Raw genomic sequence first — 13,394 nt, forward strand, 5'->3', positions numbered from 1 at the left:
AAGGGAGGTGTTTCTCACTAGCTGGCCACTTTATTCTCTGTTTTTGGAATCTCCTAGCTTTTTTGCCTATCTTTGAGGTCTCCTCTCTATTGTTTTTCCTTGGGAATTCTTTTTTTTTTTTTTTTTACTACTTATAAATGAAAGCTCTTGCATAGATGGACATTCTACCTGATCACTTATGCCTATCAACAGGAGCCACCAAATGTGTTCATCACCCATGAAATATTCTGAATCTGGCACACCATGTCACCAACTCTGTCAGTCATGCTGAGCTAAGATAGTATGCAATTTTGATTGTCAATGGATATCATTGTGGCCAAAGCCATAGTACTGCAGGTATGACACTTGCTTTGCCCATAACTGACCCTGGTTCAAACCCAAGCACCCTTTAATCTCCTGAGAATTAGTAGGAGTAACTCCTGAATGAAGAGTCAGGATTAAGCCCTGAGCACTGCTGGTATCAACCAAAACTAAAACTCAAATCAAACAAAAAGAAAATAAAAAGTATCACCATCGGATACATAGTAACATAATTATAAAGGAAAATCCAGTGTATACATTCTTTATCTCAAAAAAAAAAACTTGACAACTACAAACATATTTGTAATCATGGTGCTTAACACATGACAAATAATTCCTCATGTTTACCAGAACTTTCCAAACTCACTTCATCTACTGACTGCTTGGCAGAAAAAAGCACACTAAGGAAAAGCACTTTGTTGTCTGTGTAAGTTTATAGGAATTGCCCCCAAATTGTACCCAAGACGATAATTGCTTTCCTTTGCATCATTTCTGTGATCCATGGTGAGACTGTATCAGACACTTTGAGAAACAGTGGTGCTTATATTGATGTATTCGTGATAGTTGGATTAACAGATAATAGAAACTGGGGTAGAAATTTCCTCTTATTTATTAGCAAAGATGACAGGTTGATAAAAGCAAGGCAAGCCTAGTTCCAAATATTTGAAGATGTCTGCTGGTATCAGATGCTAAGAGAATCAAACTTTCCTAAAATATTTTCTTTAATGTGTTTTTAGGTCATACCTGACAGTGCTCAGGGGTTACTCTAGGCTATGCACTCAAGAGAATCACTCCTGGAAGCACTCAGGGTACCTTGGGGTATGAGGGATTGAATTCATGTTGGCTGCATGCAGACCAAATATCCTCTCTGCTGTACTATTTTTTGGCCCCTCAAATTTTATTTGAGGGGAATAAGCATACTTATAAATATTTTTATATTTGTGCAAAACATAGAGAAGTCCATTCTTGTGATGACAAGAAAAAATGATAAAGGTCTTGGAAGAGATAAAACTGTTGGAAGGTTACTCCAAGTTGTAGGACCAACTACATAACTGCCAGCTCAAAGATTTTGCCTAGAACAACAGGTCAGCTGGGGCACAGAATTGCTTGGTTTTTCCATCGTTCCATCCACAGACCACAGGGACACAATGTGGTCTTTGTTTGGCAAAAGTGGTTCATTGCCATCTTTAGGAGATGGGAAGCATCTACCTGAATTCTTCAACTCAGGTCAGGCCCTAAATTCAACTATTTTATCCATCATCTGGGATAATTAATGATTTCCAGCTCCTGGTTTGACATCTGAGTCACATGGAAGGAAGAAAATCAAAGCAAGATCTAAAAGCCCCTTCTATTAACCTATCTATAACCCAAAATTTTTGCAGATTGACTAGGGGGCCTATGTTAATGTTTTTAAGTGCTTCAGATGACCGTTATGTGCAGAGAAAGTTAATAATTATTAATTCCATTAATATCTCCTGTCAAAGAGAAATTGTTTTCGGATAAAGACTATATAACATCAGACTAAGTCATCAAAATCATTTACACCTTTGCTGGAAACATTGAGAAGAAGACATGTCTAGACCTAGGTAGTTTGATGATGAATGAACAGGACTAAATTGAAGGAAAAGCCAAAAGTTAATGACAGAAAATCTAAAAAAAGAAAGGCAAATGTGGCCAATTACTATAAGAAAGATTTGCAAAAAGAGGGCAAGAAGACTAATCAAGACATGATTCTTTTATTTAGCCATCTCAGGCCAGCTAATTCCTGGAAAAAAAAAGTGGGGGTATGCCAAAAGGAACATTCACTTAGTACTTCCTGGTTTAGTAGTCTGTAGTTTGTTTATTGCAGATAATGTGCTTCATTCTCCTTGGGAACACCACCCAGGATCTAAGTTTTTTGTTCAAGGGAATGAACAGTCGTCATTTATCTACTATAGGCCTGTAGCAAGAAAATATTTTTGTTACCTAAAATACGGGTTTGATGAAAATGATCTTTGGGAATGTGATCTTCAATTTCCTATTTCTGTGAAGCTAAATCAACTGAGGAGTGATTCAATACAGGTTTGGTGATTGATTTCACAAAATGTAATGGGACTCTGTTGTAAAACCAGGTAGAAATTAGGAGCTCTGTGAATTCTACTAATTGCTGATAAATCTTCAGCATATCAAAACAAAGAGCTAAAATCGAAAGAGTTCTCTCCCCATGAGGAACTGGTGAAAATATGAATTGTGTGTTTCCATAACGGTACTGTTCAGAAACATATTTTCTTGTCTTTGATATCAACTCAGTTGGCTCCAGGTTTTAGCTATTTTTCCCCTCAAATAAAGAGTAAATCATTAAAAGTAGTGATTTTTTTAAGCCTACAGCACCCGGTATTCCCAGGCCGTCTCCCATCCAAGTACTAACCAGGCCCAACCCTGCTTAGCTTCCGAGATCAGATGAGATAGGGCGCGTTTATGGTGGTATGGCCGTATAGACTAAAAGTAGTGATTTGATGACATATTTGCTATTTATTTAGCTTGAACACACCACTGCTGAAAGCAGAATATTCCTTAAAATAGAAGTAGAGTGGCTCTCTCCATCCTGATCCATCTCTTCATTCCACTATACTCAAGACTTTTTATTCCCCCAAACTCTGACTTTTCTCCACTGGCATTTTTCCTGGGCACACGAAGGGTTGGTCCTAATTCTTAAGAGAATAACAGTTGGCTGAGGTTTTGTGTTCTTGATCTTTCTGTTGACACAGCTCCCATCACTTGACCTTCACACCAAGTGACCCTAGGTAACAGCCCTGGAATGAAAATGCTCCCACATGACAGAAGGACTCAATGACTCTCAGAGCATGCAGCTTGCCATACTGATTGAATTTAGGAAACACTTGCCTGTGCTTCTATTGAAGGGTTTGGAATTCTATTTATCTGTAGCATGCAAGAGCCAACAGGTTTTCCTGAAAGTGGCCCCATAAAGCCATGAGATTCTGATCAGTGACCAGGAAGAAAAGTCCTCTTTTGCAAAGACAAAATCTCCCTGAGAAAAAATATACAAGTCATTCTCTATAAAAGAGCCAAGTGTTGGCAAAAATCTTTACAGTCCTGGTGGCTGTGCTCCCAGTAATCTCTAAATAAATATCCAGAACCTAAGACTTCATAATATTGACTACAGAGGTTCCCCCACTTTCTTGAATACTGTTGAGACCCCTGAGAATGTTCTTGTCTTCATAGTTTCAGGCCTCATTTCTCCTCTACATTCTTCTGACATCTTCCACAATTTTCCATGTGCCATCTTGGTATTTTTTTTTCAGGGTGGTATAGCACCTCTCATATTTGGACACTGAACTTGCCTCAAATGCCCAAATCATAGCACAATTTAAACAAATATGCTTTAAAACCACCAAATATTTGAGAGTAATAATGGAATAAGTATGCAAGAAAAATAGCTGATTCATTTGGTGGGTGGTAGTCCACCAAATGTTTTTCTCCTTTTCCTTTTCCCTCTTCTTCTGGTATTCATACAATTTGAAGGTTATTTCTTTTATCTTTGTTCATTAGGTACCAAACTTTTTCCTCCAATGTTTTGTCTCCTTCTTTCTTAGTGACTTCTTTGTCATCGTTGTCTTGTAGTTTTTTTTTTTTCAAGTTCCTCTATGCGTTCTTCTTACTGTATGATTCTGCTATTATGGCTTGATAACATATTTTTTATTTCCCATAGTTCCATCACCAATGTCCCAAATCTCCCTTTCACTTTTCTTAAAACCCATAGATGAGTGAGACTATTCTACATCTCTCTCTGACTTATTTCATTCAGCATAATAGATTCTAAAATTTCATGTCTTCATCTCTCCTGATGGCTGCATAATATTCCATTGTTTTTATGTACCACAATTTCTTTAGCCATTCATCTGTTGAAGGACATCTTGGTTGTTTCCAGAGTCTTGCTATGGTAAATAGTGCTGCAATGAATATCGGTGTAGGGAAGGGATTTTTTTATTGTATTTTTGTGTTCCTAATTTATATTCCTAGGAGTGGTATAACTGGATCATATGGGAGCTCAACTTCCAGTTTTTGGAGGAATCTCCATATCACTTTCCATAAAGGTTGGACTAGATGGCATTCCCACTAGCAATGGATAAGAGTTCCTTTCTTTCCACATCCCTTCCAACAATGCTTGTTCTTATTCTTTATGATGTGTGCCAATCTCTGTGGTGTAAAGTGGTACCTCATAGTTGTTTTTATTTGCATCTCCCTGATGATTAGTGATGTGGAGCAATTTTTTATGTGCCTTTTGGCCATTCATATTTCTTCTCTGTCAAAGTGTCTGTCCATTTCTTCTCCCAATTTTTTGATGGGATTAGATGTTTTTTCTTGTAAAGTTCTGTCAGTGCTTTGTTGAATACTGAGGTTTAAAATTAGGGTGTCCATTCTTTGTTTCCAAAGACCACTGTGGATAAAGAAGTTGATGGGTTATTTTATACCTGGTAAAATTAAGGCATTAAAACATATTGTTAGTAATCACTTTAGTGGGTATCCCAGGATTCAACTCATATTATGTAAATAAATACATTAGGACATTATTATAGACCTTTGTAGTTAGAGGTTGATTACATACCTGTTCACTCTAAACCACTGTTTCCATTGTTGCTGGTCTCTTTGTTATAATGGATATTTGTGATTTTGGATTGCCCCCTTCTAATTCATTTGAACACTGCTCCTTGTCATATGCTGTAATCTACTACAGTGTTTGGAGTTTCAACACTTTTGACCCTTGTATCTGTTCATGGAGTACTATATGTAAATGTGGTATATATTCTAAATACCTCAAAGAAGTGCTATCATTCTGTATTTATCCTTTTCTTCTGGCTTACTTTATTTAACATAATATTTTCTAGGTCCATCCATGTTGCTGCAAAGTTCATGATTGTATTGTTTCTAACTGCTATGTTGTATTCCATTGTGTATAAATACCACATCCTCGTGATACACTCATCTGTTGCTGGGCATCGAGGTTGGTTCCAAATCTTGTCTATTGTGCTGATGGCTGTGATAAATAGTGGAGTGCATACATACTTACATACATACATATCCTTCATTTTTGGGGATAGATACCCAGGAGTGTGATTGCTGGGTCCTATGGCAGCTCAATTCTGAGTTTACTAAGCACCCTCCATACTGTTTTCCATAGCAGTTGGACCAAGCAGCAATGAAGAATATTGCAAAATAAATAAAACTCACCAGAAGAAAAGAAACATCTTTCTCTTTATTTTTTACCAATTGGATTACCATATGTCTTGGTGTTGGTCTGTTAGGGTTTATTTTATTAGGGACTCTTTTTGCCTCCTGGGTTTGTACGGGTTTTTCTTTCATGAGGGTGGGGAAATTCTCTGCTATTATTTTCCTCACTACTTGTTTTTCTCCTTTTCCTTTTCCCTCCTCTTCTGGTATTCATACAATTTGAAGGTTATTTCTTTTATCTTTGTTCATTAGGTACCAAACTTTTTCCTCCAATGTTTTGTCTCCTTCTTTCTTAGTGACTTCTTTGTCATCGTTGTCTTGTAGTTTTGTTTTCTTTTTCAAGTTCATCTATGCGTTCTTCTTACTGTGTGATTCTGCTATTATGGCTTGACAACATATTTTTTTATTTCCCATAGTTCCATTGTATGGATTCTTTCATATTCTGTAAAAGTTCTTATTTGAGTTGGTTGAATTGTTCATCTATAGATTTCTTAATTTCAGAGGCTAGTGATTCCTTGATTTCCATTGCTTAAACATTCATTTTCAATTTTAGGTTCTCATCTATTGGGCACGTACATCTTAGTGGACTTAGAAACTTGATAGGGTTACTTTCCATTTTCCCAGCTGCTCGCATCTTCCTTAGTTTACCCATATTTCTTTGCATTTGTTGGTTTTAAATGTTGTGTTTTCAGGTTTAATAAAGTGGTCTGCTGTATTGATTGTATTAGAGGTTCTTGAGGGTATATTCAATTTAGAGTTTATTTTTTCTATCCAGGTGGCTTGTCTAAGTATGATAGGGATATTACAAGCTGCTTCACTGTTTTTGCTATCCTGTTTTTATAGGCTGTGGATTATCTGAGGAAATTGGGTGTTGGGTCTAGGCTGACTATCTGGCATAAATTAGGTGAGCGGGTTCAGTGTTCAGCGGGTTCAGCGGGAAGGGGCAGGGTGTTCCCAGACTTGGAAGTGTGGTTCCTGTCTGTTCCCTGGTTCCCACACTCACAGTGTCCCTAGAGCTGCCTGGTCCCAGGTGGTGAGATGGAGTCTCCCACACGCTTTCTCCCTACCTTCTTGGGCAAGTGAGGTTCCACTCTCACAGTGTCCCAGGGCCGCCTGGCATGAGGCAGTGAGATGGTGACCCCCAGGCGCTTTCTTCCTGCATTCCCGGGCAAGTGTGGTGCCTGTCTGCTCCCTAGTTTCCACACTCACACTGTCCTAGGGCTGCCTGGACTGAGGTTGCAAGATGGCGACTCCGGCCCCACCTCAAATTTCTTATAATGGAAATGACGGGAGGAAAGAGAGTAACAATGAGTCTCAGGGAGAAAATGTGATGACAAAGTGGACTGCCACCATGGTCTAGAGGACTGATAAAGTATAGAATCAGTAAGCGTTGGCACCCAAATATAAGTTTTCTTTGAGGCTGGAGAAATAGTACAATGGGTAAGGCACTTACCTGTTGCAATACTGCCCTTGATGGGGTTGACTGATGGAGGGATGGAGGATGAGGTCTTTCTGCTCCAGCTCAGAGCATTCGTCTGCCACCCTGTTCAGCCGGCGGTTCTCCGGCGGTTCTGAGGTAAATGCAGTGGGTAAAAGGCTAGCAGGCAGTCAGGCTTGTGAAAATATCAGCTTTATTCAGAGGACAAGACTGAAGCCAAAAGCCTCAGCATCAGTTCCAGCCAAAAAAACCCTGCCTTCCACAGGCCCTTGTTTTTATACCCTAGAATCAGGTACCACCCAATGGTGGGACCAGGTACCACCCAATGGTGGGAGCAGAATCAGGTACCACCCTAGGGTGGGAGCAGAATGCCAGGTCACAACCTAGGGTAGGGCAAAATCATTGATCAGGGTAGGGTCAGTAACATAATAATCCCATTGAAATGTTTACATACACAACACTTACCTTGCATGTGACTGACCTGTCTTCCATTCCCAGTACCTATTTGGTACCTATTCTGGGCCAGAGTTGTGGATAAGACAACTTTTTTTTTTTTTTTTTGGTTTTTGGGCCACACCTGGCATTGCTCAGGGGTTACTCCTGGCTGTCTGCTCAGAAATAGCTCCTGGCAGGCATGGGGGACCATATGGGACACCGGGAATCGAACCAACCACCTTTGGTCCTGGATCGGCTGCTTGCAAGGTAAATGCAGCTGTGCTATCTCTTCGGGCCCTAATTATTTATTTTCTTAACTCAATTATTTCTTAAGAGCTCAGACCCAGCCTATGAGGTCACGCCTCCAACAACAACCTAGGAATAGATCACTAATGTTTGACTTTACGTGGGCATGAGTTTGTAAGACAGTGGACTCCTCTCTGATTGTCAACCCTAAAATGTAAACAATCCATGCCCAAGGTGTATATAGCCCTTTTATATATTATCCCTCCACCCCCCTTCAGAAATCCTTCTATCTTCTCATCCCCCAGTCCTGATCCATTATCCTTTCTTCTTTAACTCTCTTTACCTTCAGTTCTTAACCCTTTAGGTACCGAGACCAACCTACTGCCCCAGCAAACCATCACCCAGCTCCCAAAGCAAAAGAACACCTACCTTCTCAGTCCCACATCTTGTGCCTGGTACCAGGTTCAGACACTCGCATGAACATTTAGTAGAAATAAAAAATGATCAGACCCAAAGTCAACGACAACAGAATCTATACCCAATTCACAGCAAGCTGTACAAGTGGCGACCAGTTACACTAGTATTCTGGGCGGTAAAGGAGGGATATATATGGGATGCATGTTGGGAATAGGGGTGAAGATGAAGGCAACATTGGTGGTGGGAATGCCCCTCATTCATTGTCACTATGTACCTTAAATATTACTGTGAAAAATTTGTAATTAACTTCTGCCACAATAAAAGTTTTAAAAAAAAAGAAATTTGAGGTGGGCAGTCAAACCGAGCAATGCTCACGGTTTACTCCTAGCATGGTGCCCATGGATCACTCCTTGTGGTGCTAGGGGAATTATATGCGGTGCTATGGATCAAACCTGGGTCAGCTACATTCAAGGTAAAAGCCCTACTCACTCTATTATTTTTCTATTTTCTTTTAAGAAAATTTGAAGATGGCATAATTGGAGAAAACCTTTCACATTAGTAAGCAAAAACACTAAAATTTGGGTGGCTCCAAATTGAGTATCTTGAGGCCAAATGACTTCTAAGATGCTATTTTCCTTCTCTCTCATATCTTAGTGTCTTATACTGGCTCCTTTGTCATACAGGTAAGCCTATGTGTTAAACTTCCATTTTCTCATTCGAGGAGTCAGTAATTTGATTTGGAATTCATAGAATTCCCAGATGATTTTATCTGGTGAGTCTTAATAATATTTACCAAGACCCCTCTCTCAGAAGAGCCATATTCACAAGTACCTGGGGTTAACACTTGAATATAGCTTCTTTTTTAACTCATTACACACCCTGAAATTGAGTAAATGGTAGAACAACTGTGTCAGCAAGAGTATCATTCTGAGTTACATTGGAAAAGTAAAGTCTATGCCAAAAAATTCACACTGTCTCTAAATTTTTGACCATCACTTGCAAGGTTTCAATAGAAAACGTGCTGGATAATAGTTTATTTCATACAACTTGACTTATAGGCTGGGTTTTGTGGCATATAGAGAAATATCTTCAGACTACAGTGACCCTTGCCAGGCTAGATGTGATTCCCTACATGATGCAGAGAGCAAATTTTTTATCTTGCAAGTCCATTCAGGGGAAGTCCAGGACTGGGTGCAGAGCAAACCCGATTCTCTTCTTATTATTAGTTAGTAACACTTATGCCACTTATGTAATGGGTTGAATTGTACCATTTCAAAACTCAAGTTGAAATACCCACACCAGTACCTTAAATTATACCTTAATTTGAGAGAGGGTATTTGTGCCAAAAATGTTTAAAATGGTTTGTTCAAATGATGTACTTTAACCTAATATGACTGATGCCCTTATTAAAAGAGGAAATTTGAATTTAGGGAAATAGTGCAAGGCTAAGGGCACATGCTTTTTACATGTCTTTGATTTGATCCTGGTACCACCTAGCTCTCATCCCACCTCTACACTGCTCTTTTTGGCTCCAAAACCTTGAGCATTGCTGAGTATGATCCTGGTGGTTCTCAGGCATCCCCACTGAAGTGACCTTAGCCATGTCAGTGCCATTGGGCTGAACCACACCTTCTGGCCGAATCACTCAACCACCTGCCTAGTTTATTGAATAATCCTGGAAGTGGCCTTTGAGCCTTCAAGCACTGCTTGAGAGACTTTCCCACTCAGCAGAGAGCATGATTCTGCATGTCCAGAGCCACCCTCCCTCAAGATTGAAATAAACTACCAGGTGGAGAATAAACATGGGATGGAGTCTTCCTCCCAGACTTTACAGGAAACCAAGCCTGTTGTCATTTTGATCTTGCATCTCTGGTATTTCAAACAAAACTCTAACTTATTTTGCTTAAACCAACTGGCTTTCAACTACTCACCCAAGTTCCTGTGCTAGTGCACAGAGGTCTAAAAAGGGTGAAAATCATTGGTTTTTAACTACCAAACTTTCAACCCTTGGCTATGGAAGCCCTTTAAAAAATACACCATTTCTCAAAGCCAATATTTTTTTCTCATCAGAAATAGATGGCAATAAAAAGAACACCCCCTTCACCAATGCAACATTCCCATCAACAATGTCCCCAATCTCTCTCCTCTCCCTCAACCCACCTGTATTAGAGACAGGCATTCAACTTCTCACACTTATTGACATTGTCGCCATAGTTGTCAGTGTAGTTATTTCTCTAACTGCACTCACCACTCTTCGTGGTGGGCTTTGTGGTGTTCTTTTTATGACTGAATCCTAAATACAATAATGTTTATAATCAAGGTGTTTAAATACAGATTTATTTTTAAAATAAAAAAGAAGTAGATGGCAAAATAACTAACATTCAGGATTTCCTGGACAGAGCCATACAACTCTCTGCTCATCTTTTCATTACTGAGCTTGATTTTCCCTGCTCTGACAGCACATTGTCATTGTGCCTATCATGCCAGGAAACTTCCAGATGCTATTGAACATGTGGTTCCCATGTCTCCCCAATCCTAAAGGCAGACAAAGACTGTCTCCCCGGGCTCATGGTGCATTTGTAATGCTGGAAGTTAACAAATTGTACCAGATTTTAAATGAGAAGATTTTGTACAGTCTGTGTCATTGTTTAAATTTTAGAAACACCACAAGGCTGTTTCCTTACTGCCAACAGTAGGTTTGTCAAATCGAGAATCAAATGAATCAAACAATCCAAATCCTGCTGTTATTTTTTTGTAAATAGGTTCAGGCTAGAGTAGCAGTAGCTTTTAGTTGCTTTCTGATTTAAATGGCAGAACAACTGCAACTGCTGATGACCTCAGGAACTTAAACACTCCGATGTAAAGAAGGAGATGTGGTAATTCGAAGGTCCATTAAAGTTGCGAGGAAAAGACGGATCGCATCTCTATTGTGGCATTTTCCGTCATAGAGAAGCATAGCTGCCAGTGCCAGTTAAGTAAGCATTTATTTGCATTTGGATTTCAAGACCTGGTGAGCCTTTGCTGCCTCCAACAATTGATCACTTATGTATCATCTGTATGAATGGATGCAGCTGACCAATGACGTTTCTGGGAACAACTGCACGCCCAACGTTTCTGAACTGATTCTATGTTCATAGCTTGCCCTGGTTTATTCCCATGCACCCCAATTACCCTTTATTGATTATAGCTTTAGTTCACAAGCAAAGAGAAGAATATAATTGACCATAGTTGATCATAACATTTGATTCCAGATAAGTGAGAGCAAAATTATTTTTAAAAAATAGAAAAAAGAAGGATAAAAAGAAAGGAAAAAAGAAATACAGTGACAAGAAAATTTGCAAAAATTATTCTATCTCCAATAAGGTCATTAAGTCATTGTCAGAAAGTTTAGTAAGCTCTTGTTGCTTGCTGACTATTCTGTTATTTTATTTGTGTCTGAACATTAAGTGAATTTAGCTACACATTGGCATCAAAATTGGTGTGTTACTTTGTGGATAACAGTATTGAACAAAAATAAAGTTGTGTGGCCATGAATGTGGCTCTGCTGTCTAGGAATTTAAAACCTTATTATAAATACTATGGCTTTTGTGGGAAGTGTTTTTGGCTGCCAGATCTCCTAAAAGTAGAGAAGGTAGGGTAGAGTGCCAACACTCACTCCAATAAAGTCCTGGTGATGTCAACCCAAATACTGGCATACCTAAAGTTTTCTCAGATTGGTGTCTCTGCAGAGAACTGTACAGGACTGGTGAAACAAGGCCATAGGAAAACCAGCCATCTGTGCTGGATACAGCAGGCATGTTTTTGTCAGGGCAGTGTCTTGGCCAACCCTCTCTTCTAGCTTTCAGCTTTCAGCCAACTTTCTGCTGCATGGCTAGTGTGCCCACAATTTTTATTTTTTTGTCTTTTGGGCCACACTTAGAGGTGCTTAGAGGTTACTCCTGGCTCTGCACTTAGAAATTACGCCTCTCAGACTCCTGGAATATGGGATACCAAGGATTTAATTAGGGTAGGCTGCATGCAAGGCAAATTCCCTACCCTTTATGCTATTACTCCAGTCCCAAGTACCCATGATTTCTCACGGCTTGGTATACATCTCTTTCGGGATCAGAATGAGTCTGTGGAGCTGGGCTGGTACAGACATGGCAACTCCATTTGTAATTGTGCATTTTCTTTCTCTCACTTTGATTACCAAATGTTTCATGAATGCAAGAAGTATCAATGTTTCATATAATAATGAAACCAGTCGATACTATATATAATAAAATTAAATACAAGAGATAAACTAGACACAAGTAAAATTGAAATTGCTACCTAATAACAAATGAGGACAGCTTTATAGTAATTTACTTTAAAAGGCAAATTTCTAGGGCAGTTCTATCCCTTTGCCCCAAGAACTCCTTTTTCACTAGAGAAACTATCTCATAGGAACATCAGAAAATCATGACCTTTGTGCACCCCCAATGCCTTTTTACCTATATTTTCTGCCTCCGTGTGCCAAACCCTCCTGCAAGTGGGGTCTGCTGGAGCAGGGGAAGTAAATGGGGAAGGATAGGTCAAATATTTCAGTCAGTAGCTTTGCACAGTGGCAGTATTGTAGCCAATGAGTTTTATCTGAGGCACGATTATTGCTAATTGAAACAAATATTTCAGCCAGTGAACCCTCCCTCCCAACATGCCAGGGACTTAGAACCTTTTCCCCTGGAGAGCACCGGGACAGGACACAAGTCTAGAGCCAGGTTCTTGGAGTGCACATGTCAACTGACAAATATGGAAGTCTTCTTCTCTGAGCATCCTTGTGGAAATTTTATTAATTTCTAATTATCTAATTTCATTAACACAGAGCACATAGTTCATACATGAGCAAGCAGTTGATTCAAATTCAGACAACAATGAACAATCTACTTACATGAATACATATATATGCATACCTATATCCTTATGCATATATAATGATGAATATGAATGCATCCACAATATATGTTTTTGGTTAATGAAAACTTTATCAATAATAAAATATAGGAGCCAGCGAGATAATAGAGCTGGTAAAGTTCTTGTCTTGCACATAGCTGACCTGGATTCAATTTTTGGCACCTCATATGGTTCTCCAAGCTCCACTAGGAGTAAGACGTGAGCCAAGAGAATAATCCCTGAGCACTACTGTATATCATTAAAAATATAATAATAAAAAATAAGATACATAGATAGATATAATTATACTAAAATTGTGCTTGCTTTGACAGTACATATATTAAAATGAAACCATACAGAAAAGATTAGCATGGCCCCTATACAAAAATGACTGTAAATTCCTGAAGCATTTTATATTCTT

General features: G+C 39.1%; 1 non-coding gene and 2 pseudogenes across 1 annotated transcript; 2 read left to right on the forward strand and 1 right to left on the reverse strand.

The window, feature by feature from the left end:
• Positions 1-2,658: 2,658 nt before the first annotated feature.
• Positions 2,659-2,777, reverse strand: LOC126002898 (uncharacterized; annotated as a pseudogene).
• A 9,859-nt stretch (positions 2,778-12,636) lies between these two features.
• Positions 12,637-12,718, forward strand: LOC126003007 (uncharacterized; annotated as a pseudogene).
• Positions 12,719-13,289: 571 nt separating this feature from the next.
• LOC126002349 (U6 spliceosomal RNA) lies at positions 13,290-13,394 on the forward strand. The gene has a single exon (XR_007493084.1). It is a non-coding gene; the product is annotated as a U6 spliceosomal RNA (small nuclear RNA).

Source organism: Suncus etruscus, chromosome 2 (genome assembly GCF_024139225.1).
Source record: "Suncus etruscus isolate mSunEtr1 chromosome 2, mSunEtr1.pri.cur, whole genome shotgun sequence".
Lineage (NCBI taxonomy): Eukaryota > Metazoa > Chordata > Mammalia > Eulipotyphla > Soricidae > Suncus > Suncus etruscus.